Genomic DNA, 22,615 nt, shown 5'->3' with positions numbered 1-22,615 from the left:
AGCATATTATTATTATGTTAAAACATCCTCATTTGGAAAACATATCCCAGCTTAGCATTAACTGATTATTGGTGATACTGCCAATCTAAGAGCTACATTTCACTTTCTCCACTCCAAGTTCATTTAGGGGAGAAGCAGTGTTTTTCCCATACCCCTCACGCTGTCCTTGATGGCAAAGCCAGGTAAAGCTCACAATACATTATGTGTGAGCAAAGAGGCAGAACTACTGTATTTTATAAAGAGCAGTTATTATTAAAAGCAATAAGTGGGCCTAATTAGGTCCAGCACATCTGAAAGTAATTGCATTGCCTCCTGTAAGCATTTTAGTGTGTCCAAGTGCTTAGCCTTAATTCTCCACGCTAACTCTCACTGATTGTTTGCTCTGCCATTTGCTAAGACCTGCCTTTCCTAAGTTATCATCGCTGTTTATTCTGAATCTGTATTTTCAATCTGTAAAACATTAGATGGCTCTGCTTCCACCTTTATCAGGAAAAAGAATCTTTCCTGATTTAGATCCCAGATCTTGAAATGTTCTCTCTCTGGCAGACCCCAAGCCTCACCACTGCAATTTGAAAAGCTTCCAGAATCCCATTTCCTTCACAGATCTCCCTCTGAGGAACACAATATTGCACTGGCTCCAGCCTCTGGAAACCTGGAATTACCCAGAACCTCTATTTCCTGAACTCCCCGAGCGGCCCTCAGCACCTGGCAGGCACTGAGACCCAGATGGGTTGTTAGATGCTCCTTTGTCTTCAGTGTCATGGTTTTTAAACTAGAAATTCCTTGACATCAAGAATAACATTTTTGTAACTCAGTTCCTAGTACAAGTTCATGCACCGTGAAACACAATACAGTCTTTTTTTAATGAAGGTAGAGTCAAGGGTAAATTCAGGGAACACAAAAGAAAAAATTAATATCTAGCAAGTGAACAACATTTTGATCGGGTTAATATTAGAAGGCTCAGTGAGTTGGTTCACAGAGCTATAATATAGTTCTTAATACTTAGAAGCCTAAAGTAATTTAAAAACAGACAGAAATAAGTTGTATGTGCTGGAGAGAACGGCGTCACAGAGCCAACACATTCCTATATAATTCTGAGTGTTCTCTATGGTATAAAGACAATATAGTAACAGCCTGGATGCATCATTATCATTGTGTACGTTTGTGTCTTACAGCCCTAAAGGGTATAAGGAAAATTATAGAACCAGAGAGGAGCTAAGTCCACTAATCGAATATTTAAGAAATATTAAGTATGGATGGAAAGATGGGATTATCTCATTCAACTCCCTGATTTTATACGTTGGTATTGTCAGAAGGATACAGGCCCAGCAATGAGCCTTTGGTATCCTTCTAACATGAATGCGGGAAGAAAGCTTGTTGATTCTCCTCATCTGCAGGTTTATCAGGAAGCCAGGAAAGGCTTTTAGGGATCTATATAGAAAGGAAAAAAAAAAAAACACCAAACTGTAAACTAAAGCTTTATGAACACATACATTCATCATAGGCTGTTTAAAATAGCTGGGAAATTAGAAATTACCTGAATTCGAATAGTAAGGTAAGAGTGAAGTAAATCATAAGATAATGTACAATGGAATATTGTGTAGATATTAAAAGTGTTTCATAAAAAAATTAATACCATGGGAAAGAGCAGGATACTAAATTTATATAGAGAGTATTATCTCACCTGTGTAGATATCAATGCCTGGATAGAAAAAAATACAGACAAAAGCATCCAAAATGGTAACTCTGGATAGCGTGTATCTTTGGATGCTGGGATGCTGGTGATTTTAATTTTTTAAAATAATGTTCTGTACTTTTCATAATGATTTTCTAACGGGAAAATTTTTTAAGCAGGAACACGTAAAATTATTTAAAATATATTAGTTAATATAAACTATAAATTTTTACATGAAAGATAGCTTTCAATATCTCTGCATCAATCTTTTAAAAAATTTCTTATTGGAGTATAGTTGCTTTACAATATTGTGGTAGTTTCTGCTGTAGCAAAGTGGATCAGCTGTATGTATATACATAACCCCTCTTTTTTAGATTTCCTTCCCATTTAGGTCACCACAGAGCACTGAGTAGAATTCCCTTTGCTATACAGTAGGTCTTCATTAGTTATATATTCTGTATCAATCTTCGAATAAGAGAGGGTACATGTAGGGAGAAGCAAGACTTTTTCTCATAGTATCATGCTGCTGTGGGTAGTTCTGACATGCAAAATACAAAGAGAAGTAACATCACAAAATTTTACAGTGAATTTGTGACTCCGATAAGAAAACTATTAAAGTTCTAGATTTGGGTGTTTTGTTTTGTTACTCTAGGCACAGCTTCAGGTTTTCTTGATTTTGTTTTGGGTGATAGTGTAAAATCAAGGTCATTGTGAGTTCAAGTCCTCCAAGAAGTAGATGTCAAGATGGGGTAAGAGGAGGTACAAGAGAGGTGCAAGAGAGGGTAACAGCTGTAAGCACAAATGGAGAGAGACCAGGAGAAGGGAGAGAGAGCTTTCAGATGGAAGCAAAGTCTGACTCTCGTGGAAGGAGAATGGGTAGGAAGGTTGGGTGGTAAAAGTCTCAGACTGGGTGTGGCTCCCAAAGAGGTTCAGCCAAGCCAATGGGAAGTTCTCAAACTAAGTTAGCCATTGAAGTTGTCTTTGGATGAAGCACAAGCTGGACTCAAGATTGCCGGAAGAAATATTAATAAACTCAGATATGCAAAAGACACCACCCTTATGGCAGAAAGTGAAAAGGAACCAAAGAGCCTCTTGATGAAGGTGAAAGAAGAGAGTGAAAAAACTGGTTTAAAACTCAACATTCAAAAAACTAAGATCATGGCATCTGGTCCCATTACTTCATGGCAAATAGATGAGGAAAAAATGGAAACAGTGAAAGACATTATTTTCTTGGGCTCCAAAATCACTGTGGACAGTGATTACAGCCATAAAATTAAAAGATTCTTGCTCCTTGGAAGAAAAGCTATGACAAACATAGACAGCATATTAAAAAGCAGAGACATTACTTTGCTGACAAAGGTCCATAAAGTCAAAGCTTTGGTTTTGCCAGTAGTCATGTATGGATGTGAGAGTTGGACCAAAAATAAGGCTGACTGTTGAATAATTGATGCTTTTGAACTATGGCATTAAAGAAGACTCTTGACAGTCCCTTGGACTGCAAGGAGATCAAACCAGTCAATCCTAAAGGAAATCAACCCTGAATATTCATTGGAAGGACTGATGCTGAAGCTAAAGCTCCGATACTTTGGCCAACTGATGCAAAGAGCCGACTCATTGGAAAAGTCCCTGATGCTGGGAAAGATAGAAAGCAGAATAAGAAGTGGGCAACAGAGGACAAGATGGTTGAATGGCATTACTTACTCAATGGACATGAATTTGGACAAGCTTTGGGAGATGGTGATGGACAGAGAAGCCTGGTGTGCTGAAGTCCGTGGGGTCACAAAGAGTTGGATATGACTGAGCGACTGGACAACAACGTGTTTCTTAGGAACAGAACACATTTGATCTGCATCATGTTCATTCAGTCACTAGAAGCAGCCTGTGGGAATTGTGGTGGTGGTGGTTTAGCCACTAAGTCGTGTCCAACTCTTGCAACTCCATGGACTGTAGCCCAATACGCTCCTCTGTCCATGGGATTTCCCAGGCAAAGAATACTGGAGTAGGTTGCCATTTCCTTCTCCAGTGGGAATTGTGACCTTGGCACAAATGCAGTGGTACATTCAGAGGGGCAGCTAGTAGGGCAATAGTCAACTATGCTCACCACAGCAGACATCTGAGCAGCACAAGTTCGGGGCCACCACAGTCATTAAGATGCACTTAGAAGATGCACAGTCATTAAGAAGGAATAGTTCCCTAAGTCTTTAAACACAGAATGAGTGACCTTGATTTTTCTTTAAGTTCATCACTATAAACAGATGTGCCAAGAGGCATTTGTGGGCTTTTAATGACTATCACTTTCTAAGTGCCTCACAGATATAGAAATACTGTGTTTATATTCAACTTCTCTAGATGAACTTTGGTTGGGTACAAGCAGCTCATCTATTCTGCTTTACCTGTGGCTTTGTTTTTGCTAATTCCCTATTTCAGGTAAATATAATAAAGATAATAATACATTGTAAATGAAACACCAATTCAGAACATTTCACAGCATTTCCTTTGGAAATATTGGCTCAACGGAGACTATAATTACTGGAAAGCAGAAATGCAATGCTGTCATACAAACTGAAGTGTTTCTACTATATCTCAGAGGCATTTAATCAATTCAGCCAAAGCAATCAACAAAACCAGTTGTTTATTGTTGGAATTCCAAATCACCTAATGACAAACTGGGTTTCTTCAGATTTAATTGACTAGATGTTGAACTGCTGTGACAACATAAATCAGCATGCCCAAATGGTCTTAAGGTGGCAAGATGGCAGAAAATGCACTATAGCTGATATTAATGAGCAAAACTCCTTCCAATTATTTTACACTTGAAACAAAACACTATTGCATTGTAAAATGGTCAAAGTAGCCAGGAAGTGTGAATGATGTAATAAGTGTTTATTAATTTTAAAAATCCCCTTGCTATAATAACTGATAGGTAATTGTATATTAAATCTTTGTCTCTGGGATCTTCTTTACCAGCGTGCCTTTGCATTTCTGGGACAGAACAATTCCTATATGCCCTGCTCATGCTATGAGTTCAATGACAAGTTCAATGACTACTTTTTTGTTTGTTTTCTTTTATCGTGGTAAGAATATTTCATATGAGATATACCCTCTTAATAAAACATTCTCATTGACTATAGTTAAAGTGTCGATCTCTAGAGCTTATTCATCTTGTTTAACTACGACTTTATGCCCATAGATTAGTAAGTCTCTATTTCTCCTTCTTCCCATTCCCTAGAAACCACCATTCTATTCTTGGATTCTATTAATTTGATTACTTTTGATACCTCATACAAGCAGATTCATGCAATATTTATCTTCTATGACTGGCTTATTTTACTTAGCATAATGTCCTCCATGTTGTCACATATTGCAGAATTTCCTTCTTTTTTAAGGCTGAATTCAATTACATGTATATACCATATTTTCTTTATCCTTTCATTTGTCAATGGATATTTAGGTTGTTTCCATATCTTGGCTATTGTGAATAGTGCTGCTCACCCATAAGTTCTAACAGCTCTTTGAGATTCTGATTTCAGTTCTTTTGGATAAACACACAGAAATGGGGCTTCTGGTTTATACAGTAGCTCTATTTTTAATTTTTTGAGTTATCTCCATGAAATGGGGGCTGCACCATTTTACATTCCTACCAACGGTGTGCAAGGGTTAAAGTTTGTCTACATCCTTGTCAAAACATGTTGTCTTCATAATAGCCATCCTAAATATATGAAGTGAAATCTCCCTGTGGTTTTGATTTTCATTTCCCTGATGTGTAATGTCATCGAGCATTTTTTCATACTCCTGTTGGCCATTTACATGTCTTCTCTATGAGAAAGGTCTATTCAACTCCTTAGCTTATTTTTAAAATTGGTATATTAGGAATTTTTTCTATTGAATTGTAGGAGTTCCTTACATTTTTTGGAGAGTAACCACTTATCAGATATGTAGTTTGTAAATATTTTCTCCTATTCCATACATTGTCTTTCTGTTGGTGGTTTGGGGTGTACAGAAGATTTTCAGTTTGATGTAGTCCCACTTGTCTATTTTCATTTTTGTTGCCTGTGCTTTTGATGTCATATTTATGGAGCATTGCATAGACCAATGTCATGAAACTTTTCCTATATGTCTTTTCCTAGGAATTTTATAGTTTCAGGTCTTTCATTGGAGTCTGTATTCCATGTTGAGCTGATTTTTGTGTGGTATAAGAGTCCAATTTTATTCTTTTGTCTGTAGATATCCAGTTTTCCCAGAACCAATTGTTGAAGAGACTAACCTTTCCCTATTCTGTATTTTTGGTGTTCTTGTTGAAGATCAGTTGGCCATACATGTGTGGATTTATTTCTGGGATCTCTATTCTGTTTCGTTAGTCCATAGGTCTGTCTTTATACTGGTACTACATTGTTTTGATTATGATAGTTTTGTAATATATTTTAAAACCAGCAAGTGTGATGGCATGAATTTTGTTCCATTTCAAGATTAATCTGACTCTTTATGGTCTTTTATGCACCCACGTGAGTTTTAGAATTGCTTTTCTATCTCTGTAAAACATGTCAATGGAATTTTGATAGTGATTCCTTTGAATTTGTAGATTGCTCTGGATAACATGAGGATTTTAACATAATTACATCTTTTAGTCCATGAACATAGAATGACTTTCAATTTGTGTCTTCTTTCATTTATTTCATCAATGTTTTGTAGTTTCACTATACAAATAATTTCCTTCATTAAATTTATTTCTAAATATTTGTTTTTGGTGCTGTTGTAAATGGAATTTTTTTCTTAATTTCCTTTTCAGATTGATTATTATTAGTGTATGGAAACATAACTGAATTTTGTATGTTAATTTTACATCCTGCAACTTTACTGAATTAGTTTATTAATTCTAAGAGTCTTCTTGTGGAATCTTTAGGGTTTTCTACATATAAGGTTGCCGGGAGCCGGCATATTGCATATTGAGTGCATATTGCATATTGAGTGCAGCACTTTCCACAGCATCATCTTTCAGGATCTAGAATAGCTCAACTGGAATTCTATCACTGCCGGTAGCCAGTGTGAGGAACTCCGCCCATGACAAAGGTCATGAGGAAGGAGGCTCGGCATACGCAAAGGCGGGATCGAGCTTCAGGAGTCCCCCTGGAAATTCTCGAGCATATACCCCCCAAACCAGAGTCTGCCTACTTTCTGCTTTGTGCTTTCACCTACACCTCTGACTTTACGGGGGGCTGTCCCCCACTACCTCTCTCTGAAAAAAGAGTTAGCTTACAGTTCCAGTTAATAATTCCTGGGTGTGACAGTGTTTAACCTACAAACTCCTTTGGAAATCCTCTAGCCTGCCTGAATAGGTTTTTCCGGCCACATGTGATTGTTCAGAGCCTCCCAACTGTGAGAGGCAGGAGATGTTCTAAACTGTCTAAACACAGATTCTTTTGAGCAGTTAAAAGATTGATTAGAAATTGTATTGGTGAAGGGATTTTCAATTGTTGGGCCAATGTTTGCTGCTAAGTTTCCATATCCCTTACCTGCTGTGTCCCTGGCAGTGTATTGATTAATATAATTGGTGTAAGTAGTAGCTTTAATGTTTGTAACCTGGGACCCTTGAGTTAATTCTTTTTCTTGTTATAGCCCACCACACCTTTGCTCTGTAGGAATGCAACTTTATCTAATGCTTTTGGAGGGTGGCTCCTGACCAATCACCTTTAGAGAAAAATAAGTTTTCTGAAGAAAAGGTCTTAAAATGTTAACAGGCCTCCGGGCCAGAAGATGATGCAAATCACCTAAGCTTTTGATATGATAAGTTTGCAGGAAGAAAGCCTGGCTTGCTGCATGACTCTACCCCTTCCCCCATTATCCTCTATGCATAACTTAAGGTATAAAAACTACTTTGGAAAATAAAGTGCGGGCCTTGTTCACCGAAACTTGGTCTCACCATGTCGTTCTTTCTCTTACCTTCTGGCTGAATTATTCACCCTCTTTTCTCCACTGAATTTCCTCACTGAGCTATCCTTATTTCAGCCTCTTTTCTCCACTGAATTTCCTCACTGAGCTATCCTCATTCTATTACTCTTTATATCCTTAATTAACGTTTAATTAAGCAATTGTTTCCTGATCTTCCCCTACGCCGTCTCTCCTTCGAATACCCTGGATCAGCCGGGGCTGGTCCCCGGCATAAGGTCATGTCATCTGCAAATTGGGACAGTTAAACTTCTGCCTTCCTGATTTGCATGTGTTTTATTTCTTTCTCTTGTCTAATTGCTCTGGCTAAAACTTTTAGTACTATATTGAACAGAAGTGTCAAGAGTGTACATCCTTGCCTTATTCCTTATTTTAGAGGAAAACCTTTCAGTTTTTCACCATTAAGTATGATGTTTAAATGTGGCTTTTCATATTTGGTCTTTATCTCAGTGACTACTTCTTGATCTGATTTGTGTTACTCTGGGATTCTAAAGGAAATCAACCCTGAATATTCATTGGATGGACTGATCCTGAAGCTCAAGCTCCAGTACTTTGGCCACCTGATGCAAAGAGCCAACACATAGGAAAAGACTCTGATGCTGGGAACAATTGAAGGCAGGAGGAGAAGGGGATAACAGAGGATGAGATGATTGGATGACATCACCGACTCAATGAACAAGAGTTTGAGCAAGCTCCAGGAGTTTGTGAAGGATAGGGAAATCTGGCATGCATTTCATGGGGTCGCAGAGTCGGACATGACTAAGCAACTGAACAACAAAAACTCTATGAAAAGAAGGAAGGAACCAGACCATTTCTGTCTGTGATTCACTTTCAAAGTGTGGTTCCTGGACCCAGCAGCATTAGCATGTGCCCAGGAACTCATCAAAATGCAAATCCTCAGGCCCACCCCAGACTTACTGAATCTGAAACTTTGAGAGTGGGGCCAGTAATTTGTGTTCCAACAAGCCATCTGGGTGATTACAATGCATGCTTGGAGGATGTCTGACTAACACCATTTCCCATGGTGTAGTATTCAGATAAGTATCAAAGACATATTAACAAGTGTTATGCAACAGAAGATTCCTTATTTGAATAAGGTTGGGAAATCTGGGGCTAAAAAGGTTAAGTAGAGCCCATGGGCCGTGCCCCCTCACAGAAGTCCCCTACAGGTCACTCCTCCAGACCTGCCTCTGTGTACATGTGCCTATTTATGCCCCACAAATAGCGCATCCCTTGTTCTTTCTCCAGGAGCCCAGTTCCCCATCTCTCTTAGCCACACACACACACACACACACACAGAGAGAGAGAGAGAGAGAGAGAGATCCCTTTCCCTTGCTTCAAAGCCCAACTTTCTTTTTTCCACCCCAGTATGACAGACAGGAAGGAATCTCAGTGTGGACTGATGCCCCACTCCCTGCACTGCAAGGCACTCACAATAATAGTCAATATATTAACCAAAGTGTAGATTGTGGCACCTGTGCTTAGTCGTGTCTAACTCTTGCAACCCTGTGAACTGTAGCCCGCAGGCTCCTCTGTCCATGGGATTTTTCAGGCAAGGATACTGGAGTGGGTTGCTATTTCCTCTTTCAGGGGATCTTCCCAACCCAGGGATCGAAACTGCATTGGCCTGCATCTCCTGCATTGCAGGTGGATTCTTTACCAGCTAAGCCATTGGGGAAGTCTAAAGTGTAGGTTGTTCAGTCCTAAATAACTATTCTTTGGGGACACATTCAGTGCAGTTCAAATATATATTTAGAAAAAAGACATTTTTTTACTGAAAGGACACAGACTTGCTAAGGACATATTCAATTCCTATTTCTAGACAGAATGAAAATATTTCAGTCTGAGGCATCTATATTTGTATTATTTCAGTGGTTCAGGGCTTGCTTTTCCAAAATTAATCTGGGATTATTTGCTTTACATCTATCCACAATGCAAAATGCTTGCCTGCAGAATACCTTCTGTTTCCATTTTAATATGCACAAATTAGTTATGAACCCCTAGATAGTTTTCAGTTTGGGCAACCTAAAATTCAAAATTTACCTCTAGCAACAGGAAGAAACTGTAGGCAACTTAAATATACTGGTTTTTCCCTGAAATTGTGGCTACTCAGTAGGACTAAAGGAGAGAGTCCAAATTACTTTTTCATCTACTAAAAAAACTAAAATACCCCAAAGCTTTAAAATTTTACTTTGTTACATTGTTGGGTCATCATTGTAAGCCAAAGAACAGGAGAACAAGCATGCAGAAAAAGGGACTACTCCAGCCTCTAAAAAAAACAATATTGCATTTCTTGCCTGCTTTTGCATCAATCAAGAAATATCCCCACAGGATGTGCTAACTACAAATGTCTAGTGGTGATGTGTGGAAGAAATCTTCCAAAGCCTGGATCTTGAAGAAAGCGGATAAAATCTGGGCAACACAGAACTTGGAGATTAACTCAAGCGTGATTTGAGATTTAAAACCTCTGAAAGGAACATGCCAGATCATGCCAAGTTGCTCACGCCTGCTCATAATGAGACCAATTTGGTTCTGAGGGAGAAAGGGCGTTAATATAAGGGTTGCTGGCAGGGCAAACAATAGATGACGTCTCATCCCATTATATCCTGTAATAAGTGTGTGTCATCCTAGCCTTTCCTCTAGTTCCTCTGACTCAAATTCATGCATTGTTAAAAACTTATTAAAATGCATTGAATCAGAGCTCTGTAGACAACAAAAATAGAGGGAGTTTTTGATGCCAAGCCAAATAATTTTGGCTTTTCTTCCCAATGTTCATGTAAACAAACTGCCAAACACCCATACATATGAATGGAAAATTATTCATGAAAGGGGATGTTGACTGAAGTTCTCAGATGAGATACGACAGGGAACTAACTAACGCACTGACATGTTGTCTGTGGGGGGCTGTTCCTTCACTTAGTGTCATATCTCATGAGCAGATATTTCACTTCACATTGTCCACCATTAAACACAAAACTCATGTGTAAATTACACTTACTAAAATTCAAGTCTAAGTAAAAATATAAAGACTTTCCCAAGTACTGATTCTTCTTTCTCTATGACAGAAAAAAAGAGAGAGAGAAAGATGTGTGGAATAATTGTTCTGAAAGTTTGGAGGTCAGATCTTAGAAAGTAATCACTGATAAACCAATCACATCTATTTCACATGGAGCAACAAAAACTCCCACGGGAGTTTGACGACCCGGAATCTAGCAAGATGACAGCAGTAAAAACATAACTAGATTTTGTGCTAAATAAATATATGCTAACGGTTGTGTTTTCATTGGATGAGGGGTTATAGATTCTAATTAACTTTTGAAGCAAGTCAGGAAATAAAATTTTAGTTGCTGAAGAGACTTCTAAATGCCTCCCATCGTCCACCCTCCCCATTTTCTACAGTCATAGAATTTGAAGCTGGGCACATCGTTTTCCCCTTGTGGCTCAGGTGATAAATATCCCCCTGCAGTGCGGGAGACCTGGGGTTCCATCTCTGGGTTGGGAAGATCCCCTGGAGAAGGGAAAGGCTATCCACTCCAGTATTCTGGCCTGGAGAATTCCATGGACTGTATAGTCCTCGGGGTCGCAGAGTTAAACACAACTGAGTGACTTTCACTTTCACAGGGTCTCCCAGTTTGTCTACATATCCCAGGCTCCCTTATAAGCCAGGTGTGACCTATGGCAAATTTCTAATCAAAAAGCAGGGAGAAGTGATTTGTGCATCTTCAGAGCTGTGCCCTTAAAGAAAAGGGGTATGCTCTCCACTTCCTGTGCCTCCTCTCCACTGGCTGAAGTGTGGATGAGCATGTAGGTTCAGGTGAGGGCAACACCTTAGTCACCAGGACTAACAAGATAGAATCCTGGGTCCTCAAACTGTGGTGTTGCCCAAGCAGCCCCTGACTGCTCACATACAGTTAGAGAAATAAAACTATCTTGTTTTGCGCTTTCCTGGTGGCTCAGACAGTAAAGAATCTTCCTCCAGTGTGGAGACCTGGGTTCGATCCCTGGGTCAGGAACATCCCGTGGAGAAGGGAATGGTATTCATTTCAATAGTCTTGCCTGGAAAAATCCCATGGACAGAGGAGCCTGGTGGGCTGCAATCCATGGGGTCACAAAGAGTCAGACAACTCTGACTGAGTGACTAACACACAACACAACACATTTATATGATCTTTCACAGAAGTTAAATGTATATTCTAATAAACGCAAACTATGTTTGTTAATAATGAAGAATGTAGAACTTCCAATCCTCTACAAACAGGGTTAGTAAATTTCAGGCACAGGCCAAGTCTGGCCTGCTGCTTGTTTTGTAAACAAAGTTTTATTGAAACACAGCCAGGTTTATTCATTTGGGTATTGTCTCTGGCTGCTTCACACTCTAACATCAGAATTGAGGAGCTGTGACAGAGACCATATGGCCGACAGGGACTAAAGTATCTATGATCTGGTGCATAACAGAAAAATTATCCTTGATGTAGAGGGAAAGAAAAAGAAGACTTCATTCAGAATAAGTCAAGAAAGAGGGACAAACAAATCAAATAGAAAAACGTGAAAAAGAGAATTTATAAAGTCAAAAATATGACTAAATATACTGGTGGTTAAAATAAATGTGAGTGGGCTAAAGTCCTCCACTAAATATGTTAACATTTGTCAGGTAAGACAATGAGTTAAGCCTAGAATTGTTACAGAATTTGGGGCATTTAAATAAAGAGTGGGAGAATATCAAAAGAGCAACAACAGAAGAGATCTGGTGTGGGTAAAATCTTCCCCGGAAAGGGAGGACTTGACTTTCAAGAAATTGTACAAAATTGCAGGTAGCTGTTAGGAATCTGACTATGAGAATCAGAAATCAATTCAGCTAAGAAGGAAGAGACCAAGAGAAAGCAGCCTTGGGTCAAAGGGCACATGATGAAACATCCTCAGAGCCACATGGTTATAGGAGAGGTAGGGGTGACCTACAGGCTTCCCAGGTGGCGCTGGTGGTAAAGAACCTGGGAGTGCAGGAGACATAAGAGACCTGGGTTTGATCCCTGGGTCCGGAAGATCCCCTGGAGAAAGGAATGGCAAACCACTCCCCTGGACATTGGGAATCCAGTGGACAGAGGACCGTGGCAGGCTATACAAGTCCATGGGGTCACAAAGAGTAGGACATGACTATAGCGACTTAGCAAACACAGGTGACCTAAAAGTAGAGTCCACCAAAGAACACATGCCAAATTCAACTGAATGGGTCCAAGTGCTTGTAAGTCATCTGATTAGTATATACTGTAGACTCTACCATTCCCTTACATTTAATACAAAACTGTATGCTTCAGTATCTTATGGATACTGAGAAGGATACTAGAGAATTATAGAGAAGGACCCATGATTCCAGTGATGAGTAAAGGAGAAACGTCCATTCTCTGGTTCTGTGAGGAAGCCCTCGGTCTTTGAGCTTCTCTGAGCTTGTTCCACTTTTGTGCTGCCGGAAGGAACATGCCAGCATTCTTGTCACTCACTCCCGTCTGCCATGCCTTCTTTCTGGGGCCGCTTGGCCGGACTTCCTTCTAATGCCAGCACCTGTTATGATGTCATCTCCCCGGCCTGAACCACTTCTACCAGAAAAGATTACACAAACTCCCCAATTATCCACAGAACTAAATAAGAGGATGCTGACATGAGCTGAGCAGCTGCTGAGGAAGGCATAGTGAGGGGGATGGGGATGCAGAGATGAGACTTCACCTCCTCTCTTATGTCCCTGTTAGACAGAGCAAAACTCTTCAAATCCAGTGCCAGGGTGAAATTTTTTCTGGGGTGTTAGAGGTTATACTTTGAGGAAATGGTCTTATTATCAGTTCATTCAATATGTCCTAAGTGTCACCTGTATGTAAGCTATTGTGTTTGGTACTGGGGATGGAAACATGGATAAAAAGTGTCCCCTGTCTTTGATGAATCTACATCTAACGGAGAGAAAAAAAAAAACTTCAAGGGTAAAATGTATTTTGACTGTAATATGTTTTATTGCACTACCTTGGTAGCTTCACTGAGTCTTACTTTGAGGTTATAACCTTAGATTTTATCAAAGGTCAATATTATAAAATGGTTCTGGGGTGAATGATTTTGTATCTTTTCATAAATTACTGTTGAAAAAAGTTCATTCCTCTGTTTCTTACATAGAAGTATCTCTTTTAAGAATTTAGTATCAGAAAAATATCTTCTGACAAACTGGTATCTTTTTACAGGGGTCTCCTGCATTGCGGGCAGACGCTTTTACTGTCTGAGCCACCAGGGAAGCCCCTGATAACTATATAATGAATCATAATTTAAAAACTCATTTGACTTCGAGAAACTTGTAGTTCAATCAATGTTTAAGCATAGTCTATGATTGGGGCATGTTTATTTTTTCTTTTCTGTGGCCTCTATATTAATGGTCTTAGGATAAATGTCTTTTTTAAAATTATGGACCACATAATGTTTTCCTAGAAGCAAACAGAATATAAAATATGACTTTGATTAGAACATCTTATTCCTCCCAGAAGTATAAGTAATTTCCTAGAATCAGATGGAAGCAAATGACAACACAAAGCAGGGGTTATTATGATACTCTGGGACAGGAAAGAGCCTTGGAGTAGATTATTTTGGTTGGGTGGTCTTTCGGAGTCCACTGAAGATCATTCTCAGGGCACAGCTTTTACAGGCCTACCCGTTGGCCTGGCCAGGGGTCTCTATCTGTTTTGACTGTGTTAGGAAGACAGAGTTTGGTGAAAATCTCCTAGAAGCTTGGATAGTTATTCAAGATAAACATGAAAAGTATGTCATTTTATAATCTTGTCTAGCCTGGAAGGTTATGCAGGCTAGACCCTGTAAGAAGAGGGGAAAGGAGGACTTATCAACAAATACCCTGGATATAAATATTCAAACCTAGTTTTCATTGGTCTAAATGTTATTTCTGTATCTAAAATGATGCCCTGAGGGAAAAAAAATCAGGGCAACTAGGGCATGCCTGTGAACACCTGGGACTTTATAAGCGTTCTAGGTCTAACTAAAGGTTCTGTTTCTTTATTCACCCACCCACCTCCCAACCTAATTCCTGGCTGGTTCCCACTTAACTTAGAAGAAAATCTGCACTTAAAAAGCACCTTCACTTTGGATCTCCTTTACATGATGTAAAATGGCCTCTTTTAGGATTTAATTCTTGCACAGCTGGACAAGCAAGGGGTGGGGCGTGATGCAGGTTGCCACAGAAACTGCTGTTGGTGCTAGGATTCTTTACTTTGCTCCTAAAAATAAGATGTAAAATGTACCGAGGGTGTGATTAGCGCAGCACAGAAGGGAATTTCTAAAAGGAGAGCCAAACCTCCCGCCCCCACGGGAACGGGGGTGTTCTTCATAGCTGGAGGCCAGGACAGAAAACTGGGAACAGATGCCCAACATGGTTCTTCCCTCAAAAGGTGCAGGGAAAGACAAATGGGAAAACTGGCTTTTGAAGAAGAAAACAGTCCTCAATCAGGCATAATTCATATAAATTTCAAGGTTGAGATGTCCTGAGATTACCCAGGAAATAAATAGAACTGTTCTCTGTAAGCTACATAAAAGCTATAGAGCTGCACATAAAAGCCAAGAAACAGGGTGAGACATTGTAGTCTGGTGTCTTGCCCAGAAGAAGATGCTGTCACATGCGACCTTTGTCAGGTGGTCCCCCAGTCAGCTTGGACACGTTCAGTGGTCTTTACTTCCTTTGGAGACATCTGACAACTGGACTTCTCTCTCTAAATGTTGTTGCACTCTGCCTTTCTGTAACTTCCACCCATTTGCTTTTGTTTACCTTCTGCAGCAACCAAGAAGTCAGCTGCCACTTTTTTTTTTTTTTTTGTCTTCATATGATAATTCTTCATTTACTACTAAATGGAGCAATCAGCCCAATGGTCCACTCACAGCTAAGGTAGGCTGACTAAGCTGACAAATCAGTCCACTTCATAGATCTTGGTGCAAAATGAGATGTCATTAAAACTAGCAACTCATGGTCACATACAGAAAATGTGTATGTGTTTCTAAGCACATTCAACAGCTACGACGGGCCAGGCACCAGGCTAAGTGCACATATCATCTCATTTCATCCAGTTATACGAGGTAAGTAGCTTTATCATCCCTGCTTCATAGAGAAAATCCAGTTTAGTCTGAATGGCAGCAGCCTCATGGGTGTGTGCAGAGTAGAGTGGAGGGCACAGACTTCAGAGTCAGAGGGGGTTGAGCTTGAACACAGTTCCTCCACTTGCTATATTTGTAATATCCTGGAGAAGTTATGTAACCTCTTTAAACTGGGTTGCTCATCTCTGAAAACTAGGATAATAAAATGTCATGACTTAGTAAATGGAAAGAAAATTATATGCTTAAAATGTTAAGCACACAGTGGGGGCTCAATAAACCCTAGTTTTCCTTTCTTTCCCCTGCAATCCTGGAGGTCTCTACTACTGTGGTACAGAAGGGCTGTCAATCAAAAGTCACCATATACAATCAAGCCTGGAGAAGGAGCCTGTATAGGTATTCAATCGTCAGACTGAGCAAATGAACCATTAGATGACTAAATCCTTTGTAAGCAGAACATCGTGAAATGATATGAGCTGTTAACATATAAGAACTACCTCCCTCAAATAGATGATAGAGAGATCTCACTGACTATTAAAATGGAGGGAAAAATAAATATGTACATACTATCAAGGCAAAGGCTTAAATGGTTTTTATGCTTGGTCCAAAATACCCTGTTGTGACTGCTATTTCTCATCTTTCTGTCTTTCTCAGTCTTCCCTGTGCCGTGTCTGTTGTTTATATCCCTAGAGGGACAGAGAGCTGGTGCCTGGGCTCAAAGCTCCTTGGTCCTTCTGTCCTCACTTTATTCCTTCCCGGCTGGACCCCATGAAAAGCCTGTTCAGTGAGACTTAGACTCCTCTCATGATCACTTCCTTGGACCCCAACTCTAGAGACAGTGTCACAAACCTCCTACTCCCCTGATGGACTCATTTCCCTGTTAATAAGAGGATAAGGGAAGCCTGGGATAGAAAGTCCCCCTCCTGACCTTCAAGGGAACCTAATAAATGTAAATTCTCAGGGATGACAATATCAGTTAGGACCTTGCTATTTTTATGTAAGTGTGAAACTTGTCTAAATAAAAAGACATTTAAAATTTGAAATTTACACATCATTCTATTGTAGACAGACTGGGTTAAATCCTAATTCTAACACCTTGAGTGTAACCTTGGGTCAACTGCTTCATCTATCTAGGCTTCAATGTCTTCACATAAAAAAAATAATGAGTCTAATACTAGCAAAATGTATACAGTGCTTAAATAGTACCTTTAAGCCAGGAACTGTTCTAAGCTCAGGTTGAAAACATGTATATCTAATCCTTGTGATTACTAAAGCCAGAGTTGCTGTGATAAAGAGCCACAATGATGCAGAAGCTTAAAAAATAAAGACACTATGATGGTTAATTTTATGTGTTGATTGAGTTAAGGGATGTTCACAAACATTATTTCTAGGTGTGTCTATCAGAGTGTTTCTAGAAAAGATTAACATTTGAATCAATAGACTGAATAAAGAAAATCTGACCTCCCCAATATGGGTGTGCATCATCTAATCCTTTGAGGGCAAATTCTGTACATGGAAAATTCTTTCCTTCCCTCCTTGAACTGGAATGTTTGTCTTCTGCCCTCCCACACAGCAGCCTGTAATTCTCAGCTCTTGTACTTATACCAGTGTGTCCCCTCATCACCTCTCATCTCCCAGCCCCTATTCTAAGGTCTTCAGATTTGGACAGAATTACTGCAAACTGGTTCTCTGCTTTGCAAACAGTGAAACTGAGCATTCTGCAGAACCCTCCTGGGTATGAAAGCCCTTCTATGTCCCCCATTTCTTGCTAATAGAAAAAGGCTTTACTTTTGGAACTTACTGAAAATTAATGATGAAATTTTGTAAAGAAATGAAAAGCTAATTCACCTACAAATAATGATATTAGTACAGAAAACTATTACACGCTAGTGCATTTCCTGTATGCCTTCTCTGGCCCTTCAGTGCCAAGTCTTTTACACTATGCATATCTACAGTCTTAATTCTTTGGGGCATCATTGTCATGTAGGATCATCTTGAACTATTCATATTTATGGAGAAAAGTCTGAAAGCCATTCACATGATACTACAGCCTTCCTCCTCAGAGTCTTGCTAATATCTAATCAGATCAGATCAGATCAGTCACTCAGTCGCGTCCGACTCTTTGCAACCCCATGAATCGCAGCACGCCAGGCCTCCTTGTCCATCACCAACTCCCGGAGTTCACCCAGACTCACGTCCATGGAGTCAGTGATGCCATCCAGCCATCTCATCCTCTGTCATCCCCTTCTCCTCTTGCCCCCAATCCCTCCCAGCATCAGAGTCTTTTCCAATGAGTCAACTCTTCTAATGAGGTGGCCAAAGTACTGGAGTTTCAGCTTTAGCATCATTCCTTCCAAAGAAATCCCAGGGCTGATCTCCTTCAGAATGGACTGGTTGGATCTCCTTGCAGTCCAAGGGACTCTCAAGAGTCTTCTCTAACACCACGGTTCAAAAGCATCAATTCGGCGCTCAGCTTTCTTCACAGTCCAACTCTCACATCCATACATGACTACAGGAAAAACCACAGCCTTGACTAGACGAACCTTTGTTGGCAAAGTAATGTCTCTGCTTTTGAATATGCTGTCTAGGTTGGTCATAGCTTTCCTTCCAAGGAGTAAGCGTCTTTTAATTTCATGGCTGCAGTCACCATCTGCAGTGATTTTGGAGCCCAGAAAAATAAAGTCTGACACTGTTTCCACTGTTTCCTCATCTAGTTCCCATAAAGTGATGGGACTGGATGCCATGATCTTCGTTTTCTGAATGTTGAGCTTTAAGCCAACTTTTTCACTCTCCACTTTCACTTTCATCAAGAGGCTTTTGAGTTCCTCTTCACTTTCTGCCATAAGGGTGGTGTCATCTGCATATTTGAGGTTATTGATATTTCTCCCGGCAATCTTGATTCCAGCTTGTGTTTCTTCCAGTCCAGCATTTCTCATGATGTACTCTGCATATAAGTTAAATAAACAGGGTGACAATATACAACCTTGACGTACTCCTTTTCCTATTTGGAACCAGTCTGTTGTTCCATGTCCAGTTCGAACTGTTGCTTCCTGACCTGCATACAAATTTCTCAAGAGGCAGATCAGGTGGTCTGGTATTCCCATCTCTTTCAGAATTTTCCACAGTTTATTGTGATCCACACAGTCAAAGGCTTTGGCATAGTCAAGAAAGCAGAAATAGATGTTTTTCTGAAACTCTCTTGCTTTTTCCATGATCCAGCAGATGTTGGCAATTTGATCTCTGGTTCCTCTGCCTTTTCTAAAACCAGCTTGAACATCAGGAAGTTCACGGTTCACATATTGCTGAAGCCTGGCTTGGAGAATTTTGATAGGCAACAAATTGTTAAAAAGGCAATAAGGAAAAAAAGATAAAAAGGTTTTAATCGCCCAGGTCTTCCCTGAGTTCCAAGGAACAGACACAAGTACTTACTAATTAGGGAAGTGAGGGAATGCAAGCAAAAATAAGAACAATCAAGCAAGAAAAGCAATGAGAGTTTAAACAATTTCAGCAATAAAGCAGAATCACAGGACCCCTAGTTTCTCCTCAAGGGATATCTATAACAACCTGAAACATATCTTTGAATTGTTCTGCAGAAATGAAGACCTCTACCCAGGTGGATGGTAGTGAGTACATACCGACCACGAGCATGTAGACTTCAGACTGCTTGGGAGCATAAGGATGATGATTAAGATTCCTAAAACATACACCAGTTACCTCACCACCAAACAACCAGAAGAGTCTACAAGTTTATCATGCATGCTGCAACCCTCACTCCTAATGTTGCCTTTAAAAGTCTTGCCCTGAAAGTAGCTGGGGATTTTGCATCTTTTGATCATAAGCTTCCCATTCTCCTTGCTTGGCATCTGTAATAAATGCTGCCTTTCCTTCACCACATCCTGGTGTCAGAAGAGTGGCTTTGCTGTGTGGCAGGTAAGTGGACCCATGCTTGGTTCAGTAACAATAGAATTTGTCAGTCTCCATAATTGTGTGAGCCAATCCCCACAGGAAATTTCCTTTAACATATCTCTCTCTATGTATGTATGTATGTATCTTTCTGTCAGTCTATATATCTGTATCTCCTACTGGCTCTGTTTCTCTAGAGAACCTTGACTGATACAGACACTGATTTCTCTTACAACACTGCAATGATAGTAGAACGGTTGTTGTGCTCTGCAGAGTCACCCATGAACCCAGGTGAGCAGGATGGCCCATCCTCAACCTTAAATTTCACCATCACCTTTCATCACCTGTAATCACCATTTTCAAACAAGAGTAAAGGGAATAAAGAGTATAAGTCCAGAATAAGGAATTTCTTTTTAACCCAGTAAAGCCAGGGTAGTGCACATTGCTTCTGCTCTCATTCCAAAGGTTAACACTTAGTGACATAACTGCATTGAGTTATTTCTAAGGGAGGTTGAACATATAATCTTTAGTGGATTGACCATGTGCCCAAAAAGGAGAGAATGGATGTAGGAAAATAATCAGGACTCTCCACAATAAAACCCTATATGATAGTCATATTATTACCTCCATTTTACAGATAAAAAATCTGAGGCACAGAGAAGTTAAGTAATCTGTCTAGTGAAACAAAGTTAACAACGGTGGGGCCGTGATTTGAATCCCCAGGCAGTGTGGCTCCAAAGGGTATGCTCTTACCTGAAATACTCATCTGCCTTCTCAGAGTCTGCTGTACATTGTGGTCGTTTACTTTTTTTTTTTTCTTTCCACTGTACTGCATAAACTCCTTGAGGAAAAGATTCCATTCATCTTTAAATTTCCTGCACTGTAGCTTTACATATTTTAAAGGGTATGTCAGCTAGTTTTTAGTTGCAAGCCACAGTTGCAAACCCTAGCTTGTTTAAGCAGAAAAGAAATGTAGCAAGTGCTTTTGGTAGCACAAAGCCCCTTCCAAGGGACCAGATAATCAGCTCTGAGTTACATAGCTAAGAATGAAACAGGAGGGAAAGCGGGCAGGATACAACCTTTAAAAGAATGACATAGCTGTTGAGGATACCACATAAACTTCCTGTAGACCTTGAGCCTCTTTATATGCTCATTGTGATACACTGCTACTGCTGCTAAGTCGCTTCAGTCGTGTCCGACTCTGTGCGACCCCATAGACGGCAGCCCACCAGGCTCCCCTGTCCCTGGGATTCTCCAGGCAAGAACACTGGAGTGGGTTGCCATTTCCTTCTCCAATGCATGAAAGTGAAAAGTGAAAGGGAAGTCGCTCAGTCGTGTCCAACTCTTAGGGACCCCATGGACTGCAGCCTACCAGGCTCCTCCATCCATGGGATTTTCGAGGCAAGAGAACTGGAGTGGGGTGCCATTGCCTTCTCTGTGTGATACATTAGCATATGCTAAATAACATATTCACAGGCACCATGACAGTTCTGAGGCTGACCATAAAAGGTTAAAAAGTGGACATTTTTCTCAGATTCCTGGAAATCTCTTCCCCTTTCCCTGAAATAGATGGAATAATCCTCCCACTCAATAGCCTATGAAATTACCCAGCCCATAAAAACTAACCACCCCTGAGGGCCGCTCTTGCTTTCTGATATGGACCGCATGGCCTATATTTGTATCTCTCTCAATAAATCTACTTCTAACCTATCACTTTGCCTCTCACTGAATTCCCTTGATGCAGAGACATAAAAAACCTGATCTTCATTAAGTCCTAAGACCAGATGTGTGATCTCAATTAGAAGGCAGTGAGTCTCAGCCCACGGGTTCAAGTCCCAAACCGAGTTTTGGCCGGGTTCAAACCCCATCTGAGGTGTCTAGTCTCAGGTGTGTGTGTGTGTGTGCTCAGTTGCCAGTTGTGTCCTACTCTTTGCGACCCATGGACTGTAGCCCACCAGGCTCCTCTGTCCATGGGATTTCCCAGGCAAGAATACTGGAGGGGTTTGCCATTCCCCACTGCAGGGTTCTTCCCAACCCAGGGATTGCACCTGTGTCTCCCCCATCTCCTGCATCGGCAGGCAAGTTTTTACCACTGTGCCACCTGGAAAGCCCCTGTGGTCTCAGGTTGTTCAGTCATTCAGTCATGTCTAACTTTGCAACCCCATGACTGCAGCATGCCAGGCTTCCCTGTCCTTCACTATCTCCCTGAGTTTGCTCAAACTCATGTGCATTGAGTCAGTGATGCCATCCAACCATCTAATCCTCTGTCACCCCCTTCTCCTCTTACCTTCAATCTTTTCCAGCATTGGGGTCTTTTCCAGTAAGTCAGCTCTTTGCATCAGGTGGCAAAAGTATTGCCACCTTGGCATCAGGTGGCCAAGTTGTGGTCTCAGGAGCAACATGTAATCCTAACACAGGATGGTCCTGTGGCATCACCAGGTGGAGGCAAGACCACAGACCCTGGAAAACAAGCTGTAGCTTGCAGCTGAACCTCAGTTCTGGCTGCCACTGGAAGTCCATGTCTTTGTAATTTACTTTCCCTGGAATGAATCTGTGTAGCACTAGCTCAGGTGGTCACCAGTTTCTGAACTGAGGTGTTGCATGAATGTGTCTGGTTGGGGTGGCCTCTATCACATGCTGGTGCCTAGTTACATGGGAGGTGGGAAAGAGTTTCTGGCTTCTGTCATGAGAAGGACAGGACTCAAAAGATGAAGAATTTCCCAGCGTAGGAAGGGTGATCCAGGAATAGGGTATCCCAAAATATATCAACTGTCTACCCCATGGGGGCTTGAATAAAGTGTCTCTTGCCTTCTAAATTTCTTAAATCCTTTCTTGCCTGAGAAGTAGAGTGCCTGAAACACTGAAATGACTTTCCTGAGGCTTCTTAAGAAGAAATGTTTAGAGTTCAAAGAAAGCTCTGAACTTTTAAAATCTAGAGTTTTCAGACATTGATTTAGTAGGCCTCCTAGTCCA

At 40.5% G+C, this 22,615-nt stretch overlaps 1 long non-coding RNA gene across 1 annotated transcript in view; it reads right to left on the bottom strand.

Moving 5' to 3' along the window:
* Window positions 1-844: 844 nt before the first annotated feature.
* Window positions 845-22,615, bottom strand: part of LOC147364619 (uncharacterized) — a 58,588-nt gene continuing 36,817 nt past the window's right edge. The window contains exon 3 of the long non-coding RNA XR_015134767.1: window positions 845-1,431. This is a non-coding gene — a long non-coding RNA (uncharacterized LOC147364619). The remainder of the gene's footprint in view (window positions 1,432-22,615) is intronic.

Source organism: Bos grunniens, chromosome 10 (assembly GCF_055505025.1).
Source record: "Bos grunniens cultivar Pamir isolate PY7600 chromosome 10, Bosgru_T2T1.0, whole genome shotgun sequence".
Lineage (NCBI taxonomy): Eukaryota > Metazoa > Chordata > Mammalia > Artiodactyla > Bovidae > Bos > Bos grunniens.
This window is presented reverse-complemented; position numbering and strand designations above follow the sequence as displayed.